The sequence below is a fragment of the Caretta caretta genome, chromosome 4, assembly GCF_965140235.1.
Source record: "Caretta caretta isolate rCarCar2 chromosome 4, rCarCar1.hap1, whole genome shotgun sequence".
Classification (NCBI taxonomy): domain Eukaryota; kingdom Metazoa; phylum Chordata; order Testudines; family Cheloniidae; genus Caretta; species Caretta caretta.
In genome coordinates this window covers 62,964,824-62,983,427 of record NC_134209.1, presented here as the reverse complement: position 1 = coordinate 62,983,427, position 18,604 = coordinate 62,964,824, and positions in this window count along the sequence as shown.

Sequence of the window (18,604 nt, the reverse complement as noted above, 5' to 3'; positions counted from 1 at the left end):
ATGCCCCTGATTCGTGTTCACATTGGTGGAACACTATGGGCATTGAACGTAAGGCACTATTTTTCTCCCCAATTCCACAACAGGCCTGATAGTGGTTGAGTCTTAAACATAAATTGGAGCACCACTACATATGCGAGCAGCCCAAAGGCTGCTCTAATTTACACCAATAGTCCCAAGGGGCTGTTCCAGAGCCAGGGATCAACTCTTGGAGTAGCAGCTGCTCCAGTGATTTGATGCCATCCAAAGACTCCCTTATGCTGAGGCAGTCCTTCAGTCATTGGATACCATGTATCAGAGAACTTTAATATATTTACAAAAGAGGAGAAGAGGTTGGGTTTTTTTGCATCTGCTATAAAATTGAGAGCGAAAGTTTGATAAAGTGTTAAAGAGGGTTACATGACTCTGTCCAAGGACTGGCACCCTCATGTGGAAGATGCTGCAGCAAAATCTGCCAAGCCCTGGCCACCTGAAAGAGAAAAATACAAGCAGGAACTTTAGAATAAAATGGTAGAAAACTCAGGAATATACTAAATAGGTAAAAGCTACCCTACCCCCCAAATAAATCTTAAGGGCTCGATTCGCTGGTCTTACACTAGAGAAAGAACAGGGATAGCAGAGTACTGCTCTAGCATGTCTGTCCCTTCCTCCTCTTGCCCTCATCCTGCCCGAGGAACACACCCCGCCCTTCCCCTGATGTGGATATTGCAGGATGGGGGGGAGAGGGGACAAAGATGCAGGTGATAGTAGAGCCACCTCCACAACCTTTATGCTGGCAGAAATTCCCCTGAGCAGGGACAATTCTCCACTGACCTTCTCTGCCCACTTTAGTGACCATTAGCAGACGATAGACTCTAGCCCAGGATCTCAAACTTATCATCTAGTGGGGCTTGATCACCCCATCCCCTTAGATGAGCAGTCATGGCCCTGTGGGAATCATTGCCATGAGTGAGGCACATGAACTGACTGGACTGAGGGATTTGTACACACCCTACAGAATAATTTACCGTATTACTGCTGTTACACTTACTGAGCTGCAAATCACAACAATGAAAATGTCTCTCTCGCTTTCCTGTCAGATCCTCAGTGTAATGTAATGTCTGGGAAATTACAGTATAGAAGACCTATTTTGGGGAAGACCATGGAAATTAGATCTGTATCTCTCCTCAGGAAGCTGAATTCCCTATCACCTCTTACTGAAATTCTCTTAATATTCATTTCTGGTTCCCTGATTAGTTTAAAAACCCCATGACCTAAGAAATGTGTTGTAATTTATGCAAGTCAGACCTTTAAATCAGCCATCTCACAACCCTTACAATGTGTGTGACGTTCCCGCTCAGGAAAATCTCACTCAAGCTGAGATTGGTGGGGTTGAAGCAAATGTACAGCAAAACCAAAGAAATGTGGTCTACTGGAAACCAGAAAAAGCTTAGCTGGATCACGAGTTATTTTTATGCACCATGTAGCAACATGAACTGAAACTTAAAGGCCAAATGCTGCCATCCATTATACATGCACAAGTCTGCAGTGGGGTGTCCACACCACACAGGACTGGAAGAGGTAAGGTGGCCAGGTAAGCCGATTAGCTCCACAGACTGCACCTGGAGGGAGAGCCAGGGAGCAGGGAATTGATTGCAAGCCGGTGCAGCTGGGCAGGAACAGGTGAGGCCTATAAAGCCTGGAATCTGGCAACAGACAAGTACAGCAGTCACTTTTGGAGCTAGTACTCTCAGGGAAAGGGGGAGAATTAGGACTGGTAGAAAACAGTCCAGGAAAGGAGTAGTGAAGGCTGGGAGAGTAAAGTCTGGAACTGCTTGATTGAGGGGTTCTGGACCAAGGGAGATTTAGGTTAGACATTAGGGCACTGGAGTAGAGGTTGGGCCCAGGTTCCCCTACCAGCCGCTGAAGGAGTGACACTTGGGAAGGCTGCCTAGGACTGCTGAAGGAAAGACTTTGCTATACCTCAGAATCATAAAACTGTAGGATTGGAAAGGTCCTCTAGTCCAGTCCAGTCCCCTGCATTGAGGTAGGACTAAGTATTGTCTAGACTATCCCTCACAGGTGTTTATCTATCCCGGAGGTAACTAATTATTTTTTTGTCAAGGCCCAAATTTCTTGGTCAAGGTACAGTTAAGGTTCAGATTCCAAAGGAAAAAAACAAATTACAATAATGATAATAAAGGGTAAATAAAAAGATTTCAGGATCCATTCAAAAGCGTCTGGATTTGGCCTATGGTCCACCTATTGATTACCCCACCTGTTCTTAAAAATCTCCAGTGATGGAAATTCCACAACCTTCCTAGGTAATTTGTTCCAGTGCTTAACTACACTGACAGTTAGGAGTTTACCTAATGTCTAACCTAAATCTCCCTTTGTGCAATTTAGGCCAGTTACCACTTGTTATACAATGGTGCAGCTATAGTTGTGCTGCTGTACCATTTCAAGTGTAGACAAGTCCTAAGTAATTCTTAACTTGTTCTTTCCCTATTTTAGCCTCAGATCCTACCCCGTTAATACTGATGTTTATTATGTTAGTTATCTGATCACTGCTAACCTGTTCGGTGAAAACTGTAAGTCATTGCTGCATTGTTGTCTTTCCCTCCTCATTGAGTAATGGGCCTACCCAGTCCTTGGTCTTCCTCTTGCTTGTAATGTATTGGGAAAATATTTTCTTGTCACCCTGTATTTCCCTAGCTAGTTTAATCTCGTTTTGTGCCTTGGCCTTCTAATTTTGTCTCTGCATGCTTGTATGGTGTTTGTTTGTATATTGATCCTTTGTAATATGATCTCATTTCCACTTTTGTGTGTGTGTGTGTGTGTATATATATATAAAAAATATGTATGTAAAATTGAGGAAGGAACAGACTGGAAGTTCACCAGCAGTCTGCATATCCCGCGGGTACTGGTAGTTTACAAAAGCTCTTCTTCACTATATACCAATGGCAGATGCCATGTAAATATTAAATCACGGCAATTCTGTCTTTGAGGAAACAAGAGCACTGTCTTGCTAAGAAAGGTTAATAAAATCAAAATAAAGTTCAATATATTGCTTGAATCTCCTTTTGCAATTTTTATATTAAAATGTCACCTGACGCATAAGTTTAGGATTGTATTTGAACCTTTCACATAGCCGCAGTTAGGAGTTTCTCTTGGCCAGGGCTGTGACTTTTCTGAAACTTTATTCTGGCTGAAGATTTCTTTTTAATATCAGAACATTATTGAGAATATTAAATTGAACTAAGTAAATGAAACCAGAACTTAATAGAGACTGTGAACTAAAGGTTAACTGTAAGTAATTCATAAGATGTTATCAAGGAATCAACACACTATTTAAGTCTAGGGCAGGATGCTGTATTAAAGTCTATGGAAAGTAATATAGATATTAATATTTAATATAAAGGTGAATGGAGAATTAAAGTCACTTGTATTTAGAAAAGATTTACTGCACAGTTAACTCTGTTAATGGAAAAAGGAGTTTATATATATATATATCCCTGAAATAGTATTGCTATTGAATGAAGACAGGAGTTTTTGCAGTCTTTTAACATCTGCCTCTATTCTTCCCCAGTTACAAACAGGAATCAATTTCTGCCACATATCCATTGGCAGAGATTAGAGTACTAAGATAGCGTTAGAGAGAGTGCTCCCCATTCTCTCCCTGGCTTGGGACACAGTTCTTCTCACAGCTCCCCATCTTCCTCAGTTGGTGTGATGAGATCTCCTGCTCCTGTTTCAATTAACTTTAATCACTGTCCATATGCACAGAAAAATGCTTAAACCTTTGTAATCTTTGCAAGAAGGTGCAGAAGGTGACTAGCAGAGATGGAGTTTTCAGACCTGCAAAGAACATGGCCATGTGATCCTGGGTGTCATGCTGTCTGGAGTGGCTCACAACCATGAGTGCCAACCTCACAGTCAGTTTGGGGTCTCTTCCCTATGTTCTATAATTCGATTTCATCAACCCAATAACAAATGTGAACTCCTGAAGCACTAGAACTGTCTTACCATAGAGTCACTCTATGGTATTCCACTTTATCTTGCCACCCAAGCAAGCTGGACTTGGTGATAGAGGGTCAGTTTACACTAAAAATTACAACAGTATTCAGGTTACTCCCAGTCCCAAAGGACCAGTCACTTACCCCAGGTCAATTTTCACCTTAGACTTAACACCAAAGACAACACTTGTAGCCAAGCCTATAGTAAACTATCTGAGGATTTAGTAACCTGGTCTACACTACAAAATTATTTCGGTATAACTACATCACTTAGGGGAGTGAATAATTCACACACCAAACGATGAAGTTACACCGACCTGAGTGCTGGTGTAGACAGCATTATGTTGGCAGGAGAGCTTCTCCCTATGGCATAGCTTCCACCTCTCCCAAAAGTGGAGTTATTAAGCCAATAAGAGAGTTCTCTCTTATCGGCTTAGAATGTCTTTACCAGAAGCACGACACTAAATTTGTAATGTAGACCTGCTGTAATCCCCAGGTCCTTTTCTGCAGAACTGCCACTTAACCAGTCGGTCCCCAACCTGTAGTAATGCAAGGGATTCTTCCATCCTAAGTGCTGGCCTCTGCACTTGTCCTTGTTGAACCTCATCAGATTTCTTTCGGCTCAATCCTTCAATTTGTCTAGGTCGCTCTGGACACTATCCCTATCCTCAAGCTTATCTACCTCTCCCCACAGCTTAGTGTCATCTGTGAACTTGCTGAGGATGCAATCCATCCCCTCATCCAGATCATTAATGAAAATATTGAACAAAACCGGCCCCAGGACCAACCCCTGGGGCACTCCGCTTGATACCGGCTGCCAAGTAGACTTTGAGTCGTTGATCACTACCCATTAAGTCCAACAATCTAGCCAGCTTTCTATCCACCTTATAGTTCATTCATCCAATCCATACTTTTGTAACTTGCTGGCAAGAATTCTGTGGGAGACCATATCAAAAGCTTTGCTGAAGTCAAGATATATCACATCCACCACTTTCCCAATATCCACAGAGCCAATTATCTCATCATAGAAGGCAATCAGGTTGGTCAGGCGTGACTTGCCTTTGGTGAATCCATGCTGACTGTTCTTGATCACCTTTCTCTTCTCCAAGTGCTTCAAAATGGATTCCTTGAGGACCTGCTCCATAATTTTTCCAGGGACTGAGGTGAGGCTGACAGGTCTGTAGCTCCCCAGATTCTCCTTCTTCCCTTTTTAAAAGATGGGCACTATGTTTGCCTTTTTCCAATAGTCCAGGACCTCCCCCGAGCAACACAAGTTTCAAAGATAATGGCGTAATGGCTCTGCAATCACATCTGCCAACTCTCTCAGCACCCTTGGATGTATTAGCTCCAGACCCATGGACTTGTGCATGTCCAGATTTTCTAAATAGTCCTTAACCTGTTCCTTCACCACTGAGGGCTGCTCAGCTCTTCCCCATGCTGTGCAGCCCAGTGCAGCAGTCTGGGAGCTGACCTTGTCTGTGAAGACCAAGGCAAAAAAAGCACTGAGTACTTCAGCTTTATGCACATCATCTGTCACTAGGTTGCCTCCCCAATTTAGTAAGGGTCCCACACTTTCCCTGACCACCTTCTTGTTGCTAACATACCTGTAGAAACCTTTCTTGTTACCCTTCACATCCCTTGCTAGCTGCAACTCCAATTGTGCTTTGGCCTTCCTGATTACACCCCTGCATACTTGAGCAATATCTTTATACTCCTCCCTAGTCATCTGTCCAAGTTTCCACTTCTTGTAAGCTTCCTTTTTGAGTTTAAGCTCACCGAAGATTTCTCTGTTAAGCCAAGCTGGTCGCCTGCTATATTTGCTATTTTTTCTGCACGTTGGGATGGTTTGTTCCTGTGCCTTCAATAAGGCTTCTTTAAAATACAGCCAGCTTTCCTGGACTCCTTTCCCCCTCATATTAGCCTCCCAAGGGATCCTACCCATCAGTTCCCTGAGGGAGTCAAAGTCTGCTTTTCTGAAGTACAGGGTCCAAATTCTGTTGCTCTCCTTTTCTTCTTCTTGTCAGGATCCTGAAGTCGACCATCTCATGATCACTGCTGCCCAGGTTGCCACCCACTTCCACTTCTCCTACCAATTCTTCCCTGTTTGTGAGCAGCAGGTCAAGAGGAGCACTGCCCCTAGTTGGTTCCTCCAGCACTTGCACCAGGAAGTTGTCCCCAACATTCTCCAAAAACTTGTTGTCTGTGCACTGCTGTATTGCTCTTCCAGCAGATGTCAGGGTGATTGAAGTCCCCTGTGAGAACCAGGGCCTGTGATCTGGAAACTTCTGTTAGTTTTCTGAAGAAAGTCTAGTCTACCTCATCCTCCTGGTCTGGAGAGCTATAGCAGATGCCCACCATGACATCACCCTTATTGCTCTTGCCTGTAAACTTTAACCAAAGACTCTCAACAGGCTTTTCTCCAGTTTCATTCTGGAGCTGTGAGCAATCATACCGCTCTCTTACATACAGTGCAACTCCTCCACCTTTTCTCCCTTGCCTGTCCTTCCTGAACAGTTTATACCCATCCATGATAGAGCTCTAGTCATGTGAGTTACCCCTCATCCCCCACAAGTGTCTGTTATTGCAATAACATCATAGTTCCTTGACTGTGCCAATTGAAGTAATCTTCAGCTCTCAGTTTGTCAGCTTTCAATGTCTTTTAGGCTAACCCAAGCTCACCCTGACATCTCTGCTTCTGTTTCATAGCTCCGGTCCTGTGAGAGTCTAAACTGCAAAAAAGATGAAAAATTTTCTTGTCAGCTATTTTTATTGCCTTCTTCTAGAATTCAAGCTGATGAGATGAGCACTTTTGCACATCGCTTCTTCCCATTTCGTTTTGATAGGCCTTCTTGATGGGCAGGAGACGATCCCTCCAGTCTGGGTTCAGTGATTCAGCACAAATATTTTTTACGGTTACAAAGCAAAAACTTAAATATTACCTTATAACATGGTAAAGAAAGTAAAAGTAAGACTAATGTATGCAGCAATTTACAAGCATTTCATAAAATTTAAACTTGTTGTTACAGATTCAATACCCATCTTAACCATACTAACACACAGGTGAAACAGACTGATTTCCAGCAATGAATTTGTCAGTTCTCAGCTGAGGCCTAAAGCTTTGGCAAGAGCTGGCACCTGGCACAGGCATGGGAAATAGAGATGTGGGGTTGCTGCAGCACCCCCATGTTTTGTGCCCAGTGTCCTGGCCACCAGCCCCATGCGCTGGCCACCAGCCCCATGCCCCTGCTGTCTGTGGTCCTGGCCACTGGCCTCACTGCTGCCCAGGGGCTCCGCTGCTGGCCCCAGGTCCCGCTCGGCCCTGTGTCCCACTCCGCTATCTGCCCCACACCCGGGAGCTCCGCTGCCAGCCCAGGGTCCATCAGCCCTGGGGGCTCCGCTCCAGGCTGCCATCCTCGCATGCAGGGTCACGGCTGCTGGCCCCATGCCCGAAGCTCTGCACCCATCTCTAGCTGTGGCCCCAGCCTCTGCTGTCTTACCCCGGTCCATGTCCCTCTTCCCCTCCCGGAGCCACAACCCTGCTCCTGGCCCCAGCTCTGGGGGTGGTGAGGGACATGGACGGGGTAAGAGGGGTGCAGCTCAGCACCCCCACTCCAAAAACTGTTCCAGCACCACTGGCATCTGGTCTGCCAACATCACGCCACGATACAGGGGACTTGGAAATCTAAAGGAGAGTCTACATTTCCTTTTCTTTCTTTTTTTAAAAGAAAGTTTGTAGCCCCTTATGAAGATTCTTGTCAAGACTAATTCAAATCAAATAGTTTATAACTATCAATGTTGAGTGCTTAAATTAAGGCAACTAAATCCAGTGGGGCTGAGCTACTGCAGCTCTTGTGGGTTTAATTTGAAACTGCAGGTGTTCAGCATCTCCTGAAAATCAGTCCACTCTGTATATGGATTTAAGTGCCTTATTTTATACACCCAAATTTTGGATATGCTGGCCTTAGCTTCTCTATGTGGTACTGTCGATAAGTATGACTATTCTCATTTCACAAATATGAGCCACAGAGAAGCTGTGACAATTGAATAGTTATTGTTAGTAAAGTGCTATCTTAGGGCAGGTCTACACTACGAGCAAAAGTTGATCTAAGCTACACAATTTGAGTTACATTAGTAGCGTAACTCAAGTCGATGTAGCTTAATTTACTTACCACGGGGTCCACACAGCTACATGAATAACATAGCTGAAGTCAATGTACTTAGACTTACTCACCGTAGTGTCTTCACTACGGTGAGTCGACTGCTGCCACTTCCCCATAGACTCTGCCTGCGCCTCTCGTGGCGGTGGAGTACAGGACTCGACGGCAGAGCGCTCGGGGGTCGATTTATCGCATCTAGACTAGCGCAATAAATTGATCCCCGCTGGATCGATCGCTGCCCGCCGATCCGGCGGGTAGTGTAGACATACCCTTACTCTTCTTGTTCTAGTGGGGTACCGGAGTGGACGGGAGAGCGATCGGTGGTCAATTTAGTGGGTCTTCACTAGATCCGCTAAATCAACCCCCGGTGGATCGATCACCGCAGCGTCAATCCCACTGGTAGTGGAGATAAACCCTTAGTCCTATAACTCACCAGAATAAGCAGAGCACCTTACAATGGCTGGGGACCTACTGGTCCCCAGAACCACACCTTATTCAGACAATTGTCTTTTTCTTGCAAAACTTTTCTAAATGTTGGTACCTATGCAAAGAACACAGCACAATCAGCAGTGCTCCACTTCTGTTGCAGCAGAAGTCCAGTGTGGGAGGATCTCTAGATGTCCAAACACACACTTAATATGAAGTACTACGAATAATTCTTTATGTAGATAATAATTCTGGATAGTGTTAGGGAGGAGCCCCAGTAATGGTACATATTGATACCAATGTACAGATAAAAAAGTGATAAGTGATGTGGCAAAATTTGCAGATGAAACAAAATTATTTAATTTAGTCAAGACTAGAGAAGACTGAAGAATTTCAGAGGAACTGGACAAGGTAGGTGGATTGGCAGCACAGTGGAAAATGAAATTCATGGATGACAAATGCAAAGTAATACATGTTAGAAGGAATAATTTGAACTAACAATTCACATTACAGGGTTCCAAATTAACCGTGTCTGCTCAAGGGCTGAATTGAGAACGGCTAAATGAAAAGCTCTGCTGCAATTTCAGCAATTCAGCTGGCCAATGACTCCTTAAGGTGTCCATAAGTCTACCGGAGTATAAAAAAGAAAAGTACCAGACACTGTAAAAATGACTGGTACAGACCATGCGAACAGGGACATTCCTGGTTTTCAGGACCCCATTATAAAAATGGAGGGCTTATCTACACAGGGAAGTTAGTGTTCAATAAGTGACTGTGTGAATTTAAAGCACACTGCTTACTACACCCTAACTCCCAGTATGGATACTCTCTTACTGAACATTAAGAGTACCCTTGGCTGGCTTAGCTAGGTGAACACTCTTACTGTTTACTAAAAGTGCCTTTGTACACAGTAGCTTAATGAACTTCCAAAGTATATTAAGCTACTCTGCACAAAAGCCCTTTTAGTATCCATATACTGAGTTGGTGTGGAGTAGTAGGCTAGTACTTTGCACTAACTACTGTAGGCTTTCTCCCTGCATAGATAAGTCCTGAGCCTGTGCTGTTCATTCACATTAATGCAAAGTGGTATTTCATCATGCAGGACAAGAGTCACTTGCTTTACATTTCTGCGAGGAGGTGAGTGGAACAAAGGTCAGTCTTTTTTTTTTTGGAGGAGAGAGTATAGGGTAGGGTAAGGTTAGTGGCAAAATAATTTGCAGGCTTGGGAGGAATGGTAAGGATGGCTTGATATCTAGTGAATGGTATTATATTCCTATCCCAGAGCAAGAATGGAATTTTAAGGAGCTAGACAGAAGGAGAGTTCAGAATGATCTTGGCAACACAAAAAATAAAATGTTAAGTAGAATTGCTGTACATTTTCACTTCTCTATTATTCAACATTGAATTACAGTAGGTCAAATTAATAATTATTTATTTTAAAGTAAGGTACTGGGAATAATCAAGTCTTGCTGTCTTTACTCCTAGACTGACAGATTTTTGAGGCAAGAACGGGCCATTTAATGTAGTCTGACCTGCTATATAATATAGACCAAAGAACTTGACCCAGTTACTTCTGTATTGAGTCTTGTTTGACTAAAGCAAGTCTTCCAGAAAAGCATATACACTTGATTTAAAAGACTCCAAAAGATGGAGAATCCACCACTTCATTTGATAGTTTGTTCCAATGGTTAATAACCCTGAATGTTTAAAAAAAAAAAAGTGCCTTTTTCCTAACTTGAGGCGTCTGGTTCTAGCTTCCAACCAATGGTTCTTGTTATTCCTTTCTCTGCTAGATTAAAGAGCCTTTTAGTACCTGTTTGGCTTTTTTTTTCTTCTGTGAAGTTATTTCAAGTATACCCTATAATCAACTCACGTCTCAAACTTATTTCTGATTTAAAAAATTCCTGATTGAGCTCCTGAAGTCTTTCACTGTAGGGTTTTTTCTCTCATCTTGGAATTTTTTGTATGGCTGTTCTCTGCACCCTCCCCTTCCACATTTTTCAACATCCTTTTAAAAATGTGAACAGTAGAAATGGACACAGTATTCCAGTATCATTTTCACCAATGCTGTATAACATTATTCTTCAATTAGCCAGATCCAGCCTGGTAGGGCCTTCCATTTGGCCCACTGGGTTTTAGCTGGGAGCTCTGCCATAAGGGCAGCCACCCTACCTCACTCCAGGCTCCTTCCTGGGCTCCCAGTGGCTCTGCCCCCACCCCCCCACTCTCCTGATGGTCCTGACTGCAGCATCCCCACTGGCTACCGGGACCTGAGGCAAGCTAGAGCCGGATAGCAGGGCCCCCAGCAGGAAGGGCTCAGGGCCCCCAGCAGGAAGGGGAACAGCTGATTCCTGGTAGGCATAACGAAAGACCCAGCAAGTGGCTCCAGTCACTGAGCTCTTCTGCCAGGTGGCCTCTTTCCTTCCCTGACTGCAGAGCATCCTCTGAGCTGGCAGTTGCTGGCCTGGGTGGGGTAGGAATGCTCACATGTGTGTCAGGGTGGAACCACTGCAGCCAGGACTACAAGGGGAGTGCAGGAGCTGGAGCTGCTGGGAGCCATGGGCCAGCCAGAGCTGAGTAGTGGGACCATCCCTGGTCTGAGCTACCAAGAGCTGAGGGCGGAGCTTGAGCTGGGAGCTTGAGCTGTCCATGGTTGGAGATGGAGCCAGGTAACAGGGCTGTCCTTAAAAGAGACTATCCAGCTGGGAGCAGGAGTCAGGGGCGGCAAGAATGGGACAGGATCTGGGTGGAGTAGTCCCCTGGATCTCCTCCAAATCCCCCGCCGTCCGGTCTTCCTCCCAGCTCCCCGCACTCAAGCAGTACTAAGGAGGCTCCTGTCTTCTGCAGCTACTCCCCTCCCTCTCTCTTCCCTTGGGACAGAAAATGAGCATGGGGGACATACCGCTCATCTGAATAATCAGGATTTTGGGTTATTTGAAATTCAGATAAACAGACTTTAACTTGGCATGATGGTAATCAGAGGGGAAAATATACTGAAGTGCAGCTCAAAACCTGCCCTGATGGGACTCTCAGTCTGTGTGCCATTCAAAAACCAGCCAATGTACAATCTCTGGCATGCATGCCATTAGTTGCCAATCCCTGTCTGATGGGTGAAGAATTTATGTGCTGTCTCTAGGGAGCAAACACCTGAACAGCTCTTTACGTCTCCAAGATCTGAACATTGCTTTACCTGGCCCCTCAGAAAATATAACTGAACACCACTGCTGTATAAAGTGTTTATTAATCTTAGTCCGTTATTAATCTGTCTGCTTTATTTATTGTATAATGAGAAATTTGTAATAAGACTGTCATGTGGTACATAGGCAACTGCCTTATAGAAGTTTAAGGAAATTACAGCTATGCAGTTGTCTTTATCAAGCAAAATTGTAATCTCACCAAAAAATTAAATTTTGTCTGACAAGACCTATTTTCTATAAAATCATGTTGACTGGCACTAAGTATATTCCCATCCGCTTATTCTTTTCCATGATTTTTCTTAGGACTAGCCAGCCTATAATTACGTGGGTCATCCCACTTACCCTTTCCTGAATATTGGCGTAACTCTAGCATACTCTCAGTCTTCTGAAATTTCCCTGGTAATCCAAGATTTATTAAAAAATTAAAATCAGAGGATAAGAGATCTCCTCAGCCAAGTCTTTTAGGATTTTTGGGTGTTAAGGTGTCTGGACCTTTTGGTTTAAAAATGTTTATCATCATCTTTAATTATTAATGAGCAGGAAAGTACTTCATTACCCAATGTGATACAAGTTCATTGTCCTGATTCTTTCCAAATACAGAACATAAATATATATTTGAACACTTTTGCCTTTTCTGCATCATTATCAACATTCTTACCATCTAGATCTAGTAAGGGGGCCTATACCATAGGAACAAAAGAAATGCTTACAAATATACTTTTAAAATCTCAGTCTTATTGTGCTTAGCCCTGCCAGGTCTGGATTTTTCCACTGATGTATTTAGCTTCCCTGAATCAATTTTCTGTACTTCATAACTTCTAATATAGTGGTTGGTATGTACTTCCTCTTTTTCTATGCCCTGGTCTACACTAGGACTTTAGGTCGAATTTAGCAGCGTTAAATCGATGTAAACCTGCACCGGTCCACACAATGAAGCCCTTTATTTCGACTTAAAGGGCTCTTAAAATCGATTTCCTTACTACACCCCTGACAAGTGGATTAGCGCTTAAATCGACGTTGCCGGCTCGAATTTGGGGTACTGTGGACACAATTCGACGGTATTGGCCTCCGGGAGCTATCCCAGAGTGCTCCATTGTGACCGCTCTGGACAGCACTCTCAACTCAGATGCACTGGCCAGGTAGACAGGAAAAGAACTGTGAACTTTTGAATCTCATTTCCTGTTTGGCCAGCGTGGCAAGCTGCAGGTGACCATGCAGAGCTCATCAGCACAGGTGACCATGATGGAGTCCCAGAATCGCAAAAGAGCTCCAGCATGGACCGAACGGGAGGTACGGGATCTGATCGCTGTTTGGGGAGAGGAATCCGTGCTATCAGAACTCCGTTCCAGTTTTCGAAATGCCAAAACCTTTGTCAAAATCTCCCAGGGCATGAAGGACAGAGGCCATAACAGGGACCCAAAGCAGTGCCGCGTGAAACTGAAGGAGCTGAGGCAAGCCTACCAGAAAACCAGAGAGGCGAACAGCTGCTCTGGGTCAGAGCCCCAAACATGCCGCTTCTATGATGAGCTGCATGCCATTTTAGGGGGTTCAGCCACCACTACCCCAGCCGTGTTGTTTGACTCCTTCAATGGAGATGGAGGCAATACGGAAGCAGGTTTTGGGGACGAAGAAGATGAGGAGGAGGAGGAGGAGGAGGAGGAGGTTGTAGATAGCTCACAGCAAGCAAGCGGAGAAACCGGTTTTCCCGACAGCCAGGAACTGTTTCTCACCCTAGACCTGGAGCCAGTACCCCCCGAACCCACCCAAGGCTGCCTCCTGGACCCAGCAGGCGGAGAAGGGACCTCTGGTGAGTGTACCTTTTAAAATACTATACATGGTTTAAAAGCAAGCATGTGAAAGGATTACTTTGCCCTGGCATTTGCGGTTCTCCTAGATGTAGTCCTAAAGCCTTTGCAAAAGGTTTCTGGGGAGGGCAGCCTTATTGCGTCCTTCATGGTAGGACACTTTACCACTCCAGGCCAGTAACATGTACTCGGGAATCATTGTAGAACAAAGCATTGCAGTGTATGTTTGCTGGCATTCAAACAACATCCGTTCTTTATCTCTCTGTGTTATCCTCAGGAGAGTGAGATATCATTCATGGTCACCTGGTTGAAATAGAGTGCTTTTCTTCAGGGGACACTCAGAGGAGCCCATTCCTGCTGGGCTGTTTGCCTGTGGCTAAACAGAAATGTTCCCCACTGTTAGCCACAGGGAGGGGGGAAGGTTGAGGGGGTAGTCACGCGGTGGGAGGAGGCAAAATGCGACCTTGTAACGAAAGCACATGTGCTATGTATGTAATGTTAACAGCAAGGTTTACCCTGAAAGAGTGTAGCCACTGTTTTATAAAATGTGTCTTTTTAAATACCGCTGTCCCTTTTTTTTTCTCCACCAGCTGCATGTGTTTCAATGATCACAGGATCTTCTCCTTCCCAGAGGCTAGTGAAGCTTAGAAAGAAAAAAAAACGCACTCGCGATGAAATGTTCTCCGAGCTCATGCTGTCCTCCCACACTGACAGAGCACAGACGAATGTGTGGAGGCAAATAATGTCAGAGTGCAGGAAAGCACAAAATGACCGGGAGGAGAGGTGGCGGGCTGAAGAGAGTAAGTGGCGGGCTGAAGACAGGGCTGAAGCTCAAATGTGGCGGCAGCGTGATGAGAGGAGGCAGGATTCAATGCTGAGGCTGCTGCAGGACCAAACCAGTATGCTCCAGTGTATGGTTGAGCTGCAGCAAAGGCAGCTGGAGCACAGACTGCCACTGCAGCCCCTCTGTAACCAACCGCCCTCCTCCCCAAGTTCCATAGCCTCCACACCCAGACGCCCAAGAACGCGGTGGGGGGGCCTCCGGCCAACCAGCCACTCCACCACAGAGGATTGCCCAAAAAAAAGAAGGCTGTCATTCAATAAATTTTAAAGTTGTAAACCTTTAAAGTGCTGTGCTTAAAGTGCTGTGTGGCATTTTCCTTCCCTCCTCCACCACCCCTCCTGGGCTACCTTGGTAGTCATCCCCCTATTTGTGTGATGAATGAATAAAGAATGCATGAATGTGAAGCAACAATGACTTTATTGCCTCTGCAAGCGGTGATTGAAGGGAGGAGGGGCGGGTGGTTAGCTTACAGGGAAGTAGAGTGAACCAAGGGGCGGGGGGTTTCATCAAGGAGAAACAAACAGAACTTTCACACCGTAGCCTGGCCAGTCATGAAACTGGTTTTCAAAGCTTCTCTGATGCGTACCGCGCCCTCCTGTGCTCTTCTAACCGCCCTGGTGTCTGGCTGCGCGCAGCCAGGCGATTTGCCTCAACCTCCCACCCCGCCATAAACGTCTCCCCCTTACTCTCACAGATATTGTGGAGCACACAGCAAGCAGTAATAACAGTGGGAATATTGGTTTCGCTGAGGTCTAAGCGAGTCAGTAAACTGCGCCAGCGTGCCTTTAAACGTCCAAATGCACATTCTACCACCATTCTGCACTTGCTCAGCCTGTAGTTGAACAGCTCCTGACTACTGTCCAGGCTGCCTGTGTACGGCTTCATGAGCCATGGCATTGGCTGGGTCCCCAAGGATACATATAGGCATTTCAACATCCCCAACAGTTATTTTCTGGTCTGGGAATAAAGTCCCTTCCTGCAGCTTTTGAAACAGACCAGAGTTCCTGAAAATGCGAGCATCATGCACCTTTCCCGGCCATCCCACGTTGATGTTGGTGAAACGTCCCTTGTGATTCACCAGAGCTTGCAGCACTATCGAAAAGTACCCCTTGCGGTTTATGTACTCGGCGGCTTGGTGCTCCGGTGCCAAGATAGGGATATGGGTTCCGTCTATAGCCCCACCACAGTTAGGGAATCCCATTGCAGCAAAGCCATCCACTATGACCTGCACATTTCCCAGGGTCACTACCCTTGATATCAGCAGATCTTTGATTGCGTGGGCTACTTGCATCACAGCAGCCCCCACAGTAGATTTGCCCACTCCAAATTGATTCCCAACTGACCGGTAGCTGTCTGGCGTTGCAAGCTTCCACAGGGCTATCGCCACTCGCTTCTCAACTGTGAGGGCTGCTCTCATCTTGGTATTCATGCGCCTCAGGGCAGGGGAAAGCAAGTCACAAAGTTCCATGAAAGTGCCCTTACGCATGCGAAAGTTTCACAGCCACTGGGAATCGTCCCAGACCTGCAACACTATGGGGTCCCACCAGTCTGTGCTTGTTTCCCGAGCCCAGAATCGGCGTTCCACAGCATGAACCTGCCCCATTAGCACCATGATGCATGCATTGTCAGGGCCCATGCTTTCAGAGAAATCTGTGTCCATGTCCTGATCACTCACGTGACCGCGCTGACGTCGCCTCCTTGCCCGGTATCGCTTTGCCAGGTTCTGGTGCTGCATATACTGCTGGATAATGCGTGTGGTGTTTAATGTGCTCCTAATTGCCAAAGTGAGCTGAGCGGCCTCCATGCTTGCCTTGGTATGGCGTCCGCACAGAAAAAAGGCGCGGAACGATTGTCTGCCGTTGCTCTGACGGAGGGAGGGGCGACTGACGACACGGCTTACAGGGTTGGCTTCAGGGAGCTAAAATCAACAAAGGGGGTGTCTTTACATCAAGGAGTATTTCAGGCAGGACTTCACGGAGGGTTCCAATAAGAAATGGTGCACCTAAGTTATCGTTCTTATTGGAACAAGGAGGTTAGCCTGGCCTCTGATTGATACATGGCTAGATTTACCTCGCTGCACCTTCTCTGTGAGTGACTGCAGTGTGACCTAGAGGAATGAGTCCCCTAGACAGGGGAGGAGGCAAATGAGTACAAAACAAATTGGTCTATTTCTTGTTTTGACCCACTCCATCTATCTTTTACATCTTTGGCTGGCAGCAGACGGTGCAGAAGGACTGCAAGCCATCCACATCTCATGGCTGCTCGGCAGAAGATGGTACAGTACGACTGCTAGCAGTCCGTATCGCCTGCCCGCTCACCATAAGACGGTTCAATAGGACTGACTGCAGGACTAAAGAGAATGACCTGGTCAAGTCACTCCAAATTTAGTCCCTGCGCCCATGTCTGCCCAGGCGCTCCCAGCCGACGTGGCCAGGAGCACCTCGGACATGACGATGACGGCTACCAGTCGTACTGTACCGTCTGCTGCCACAAGGCAAGGGGTTGCTGCTACTGTGTAGCAATGCCGTACCACGTCAGCCAGCACCCAGGAGACATAGGGTGACGGTTACCTGAGCGGGCTCCATGCTTGCCGTGGTATGGCGTCTGCACAGGTAACTCAGGAAAAAAGGCGCGAAACGATTGTCTGCCCTTGCTTTCACGGAGGGAGGGAGGGAACGGGGGCCTGACGATATGTACCCAGAACCACCCGTGACAATGTTTTAGCCCCATCAGGCATTGGGATCTCAACCCAGAATTCCAATGGGCAGCGGAGATTGCGGGAACTGTGGGATAGCTACCCACAGTGCAACACTCCGGAAGTCGACTCTAGCCTCGGTACTGTGGAAGCGCTCCGCCGAGTTAATGCACTTAATGCACTTAGAGCATTTTCTGTGGGGACACACACACTCGAATATATAAAACCGATTTCTAAAAAACTGACTTCTATAAATTCGACCTTATTCCGTAGTGTAGACATACCCTAAGTTATATCCTTCCCCCAGTTACTGCCTTCACTTCCATACTGAACAATGATGGGCTTCTACCCAAAATTGTTCTGTTACTTGATTGTGGATTTTTGGTCACCTAATAAACTCTAATAAAGGGTGATTTAGGTTGGACATTAGGAAAACCTTCCTAACTGTCCGAGTGGTTAAGCCTAGGGAGCTTGTGGAATCTCCATTATTGGGGATTTGTAAGAGCAGATTGGACAAACACCTGTCAGGGATGGTCTAGATCAGGGGTGAGCAAACTTTTTGGCCTGAGGGCCACATCTGGGTATGGAAATTGTATGGTGGGCCATGCATGCTCAGGAAATTGGGGGTTGGGGTGCAGGAAGGCGTGAGGGCTCCAGCTGGGGAAGTGAGCTCTGGGGTGGGGCTGGTGATGAGGAGTTGGGGGTGCAGGAGGGTGCTCCGGGCTGGGACCGAGGGGTTCAGAGGGCAGGAAGGGGATCGGGGCTGGAGCACAGGAGAGGGTCAGGGGAGCAGGCTCCGGGCAGCGCTTATCTCAAGCAGCTTCCAGAAACAGTGGCATGTCCCCGCTCCGACTCCTATGCAGATACACGCTACCCTGTGCACAAGCTGCGGTTCCCAGCCAATGGGAGCTGCAGGGGTGGTGCTTGGGATGGGGGAAGCATGCAGAGCCCCCTGGCTGCCCCATGCATAGGAGCCAGACTGGAGACGTGCCGCTGCTTCGGGAGCCATGCGGAGTGGGGCAAGACTTTGACCTTGCTTCCTGACAGGAGCTCGAAGGCTGGATTAAAATGTCTGGAGGGCCAGATGTGGCCCCCGGGCCATAGTTTGCCCACCTCTGGTCTAGATAATACTTAGCCCTGCCCTGAGTGCAGGGGACTGGACTAGATGACCTCTCAAGGTCCCTTCCGGTTCTATGATTCTTCTTAAACAACTCCCAATTTTTATTCACCCTTTTGTGATTTTTTTTCCCCTCCCAACCAATTTTGATCATACTTTTCCCCATTTTGGGAAATCATCCCTTCTGAAGCACCACAGATATGTTACTGGTCGGGTATATACTCTGCCCACATTCAACGTAACCATGTAGCAACATAACTTAAAAGTCAAATACTGCCATCAGTTTACATGTACAAGTCCCATGTAAGTCAAAGGGCAACAGCAGAGTTTAGCTACAAGAAGATTAAAACAGACCATATATGTTCATCATG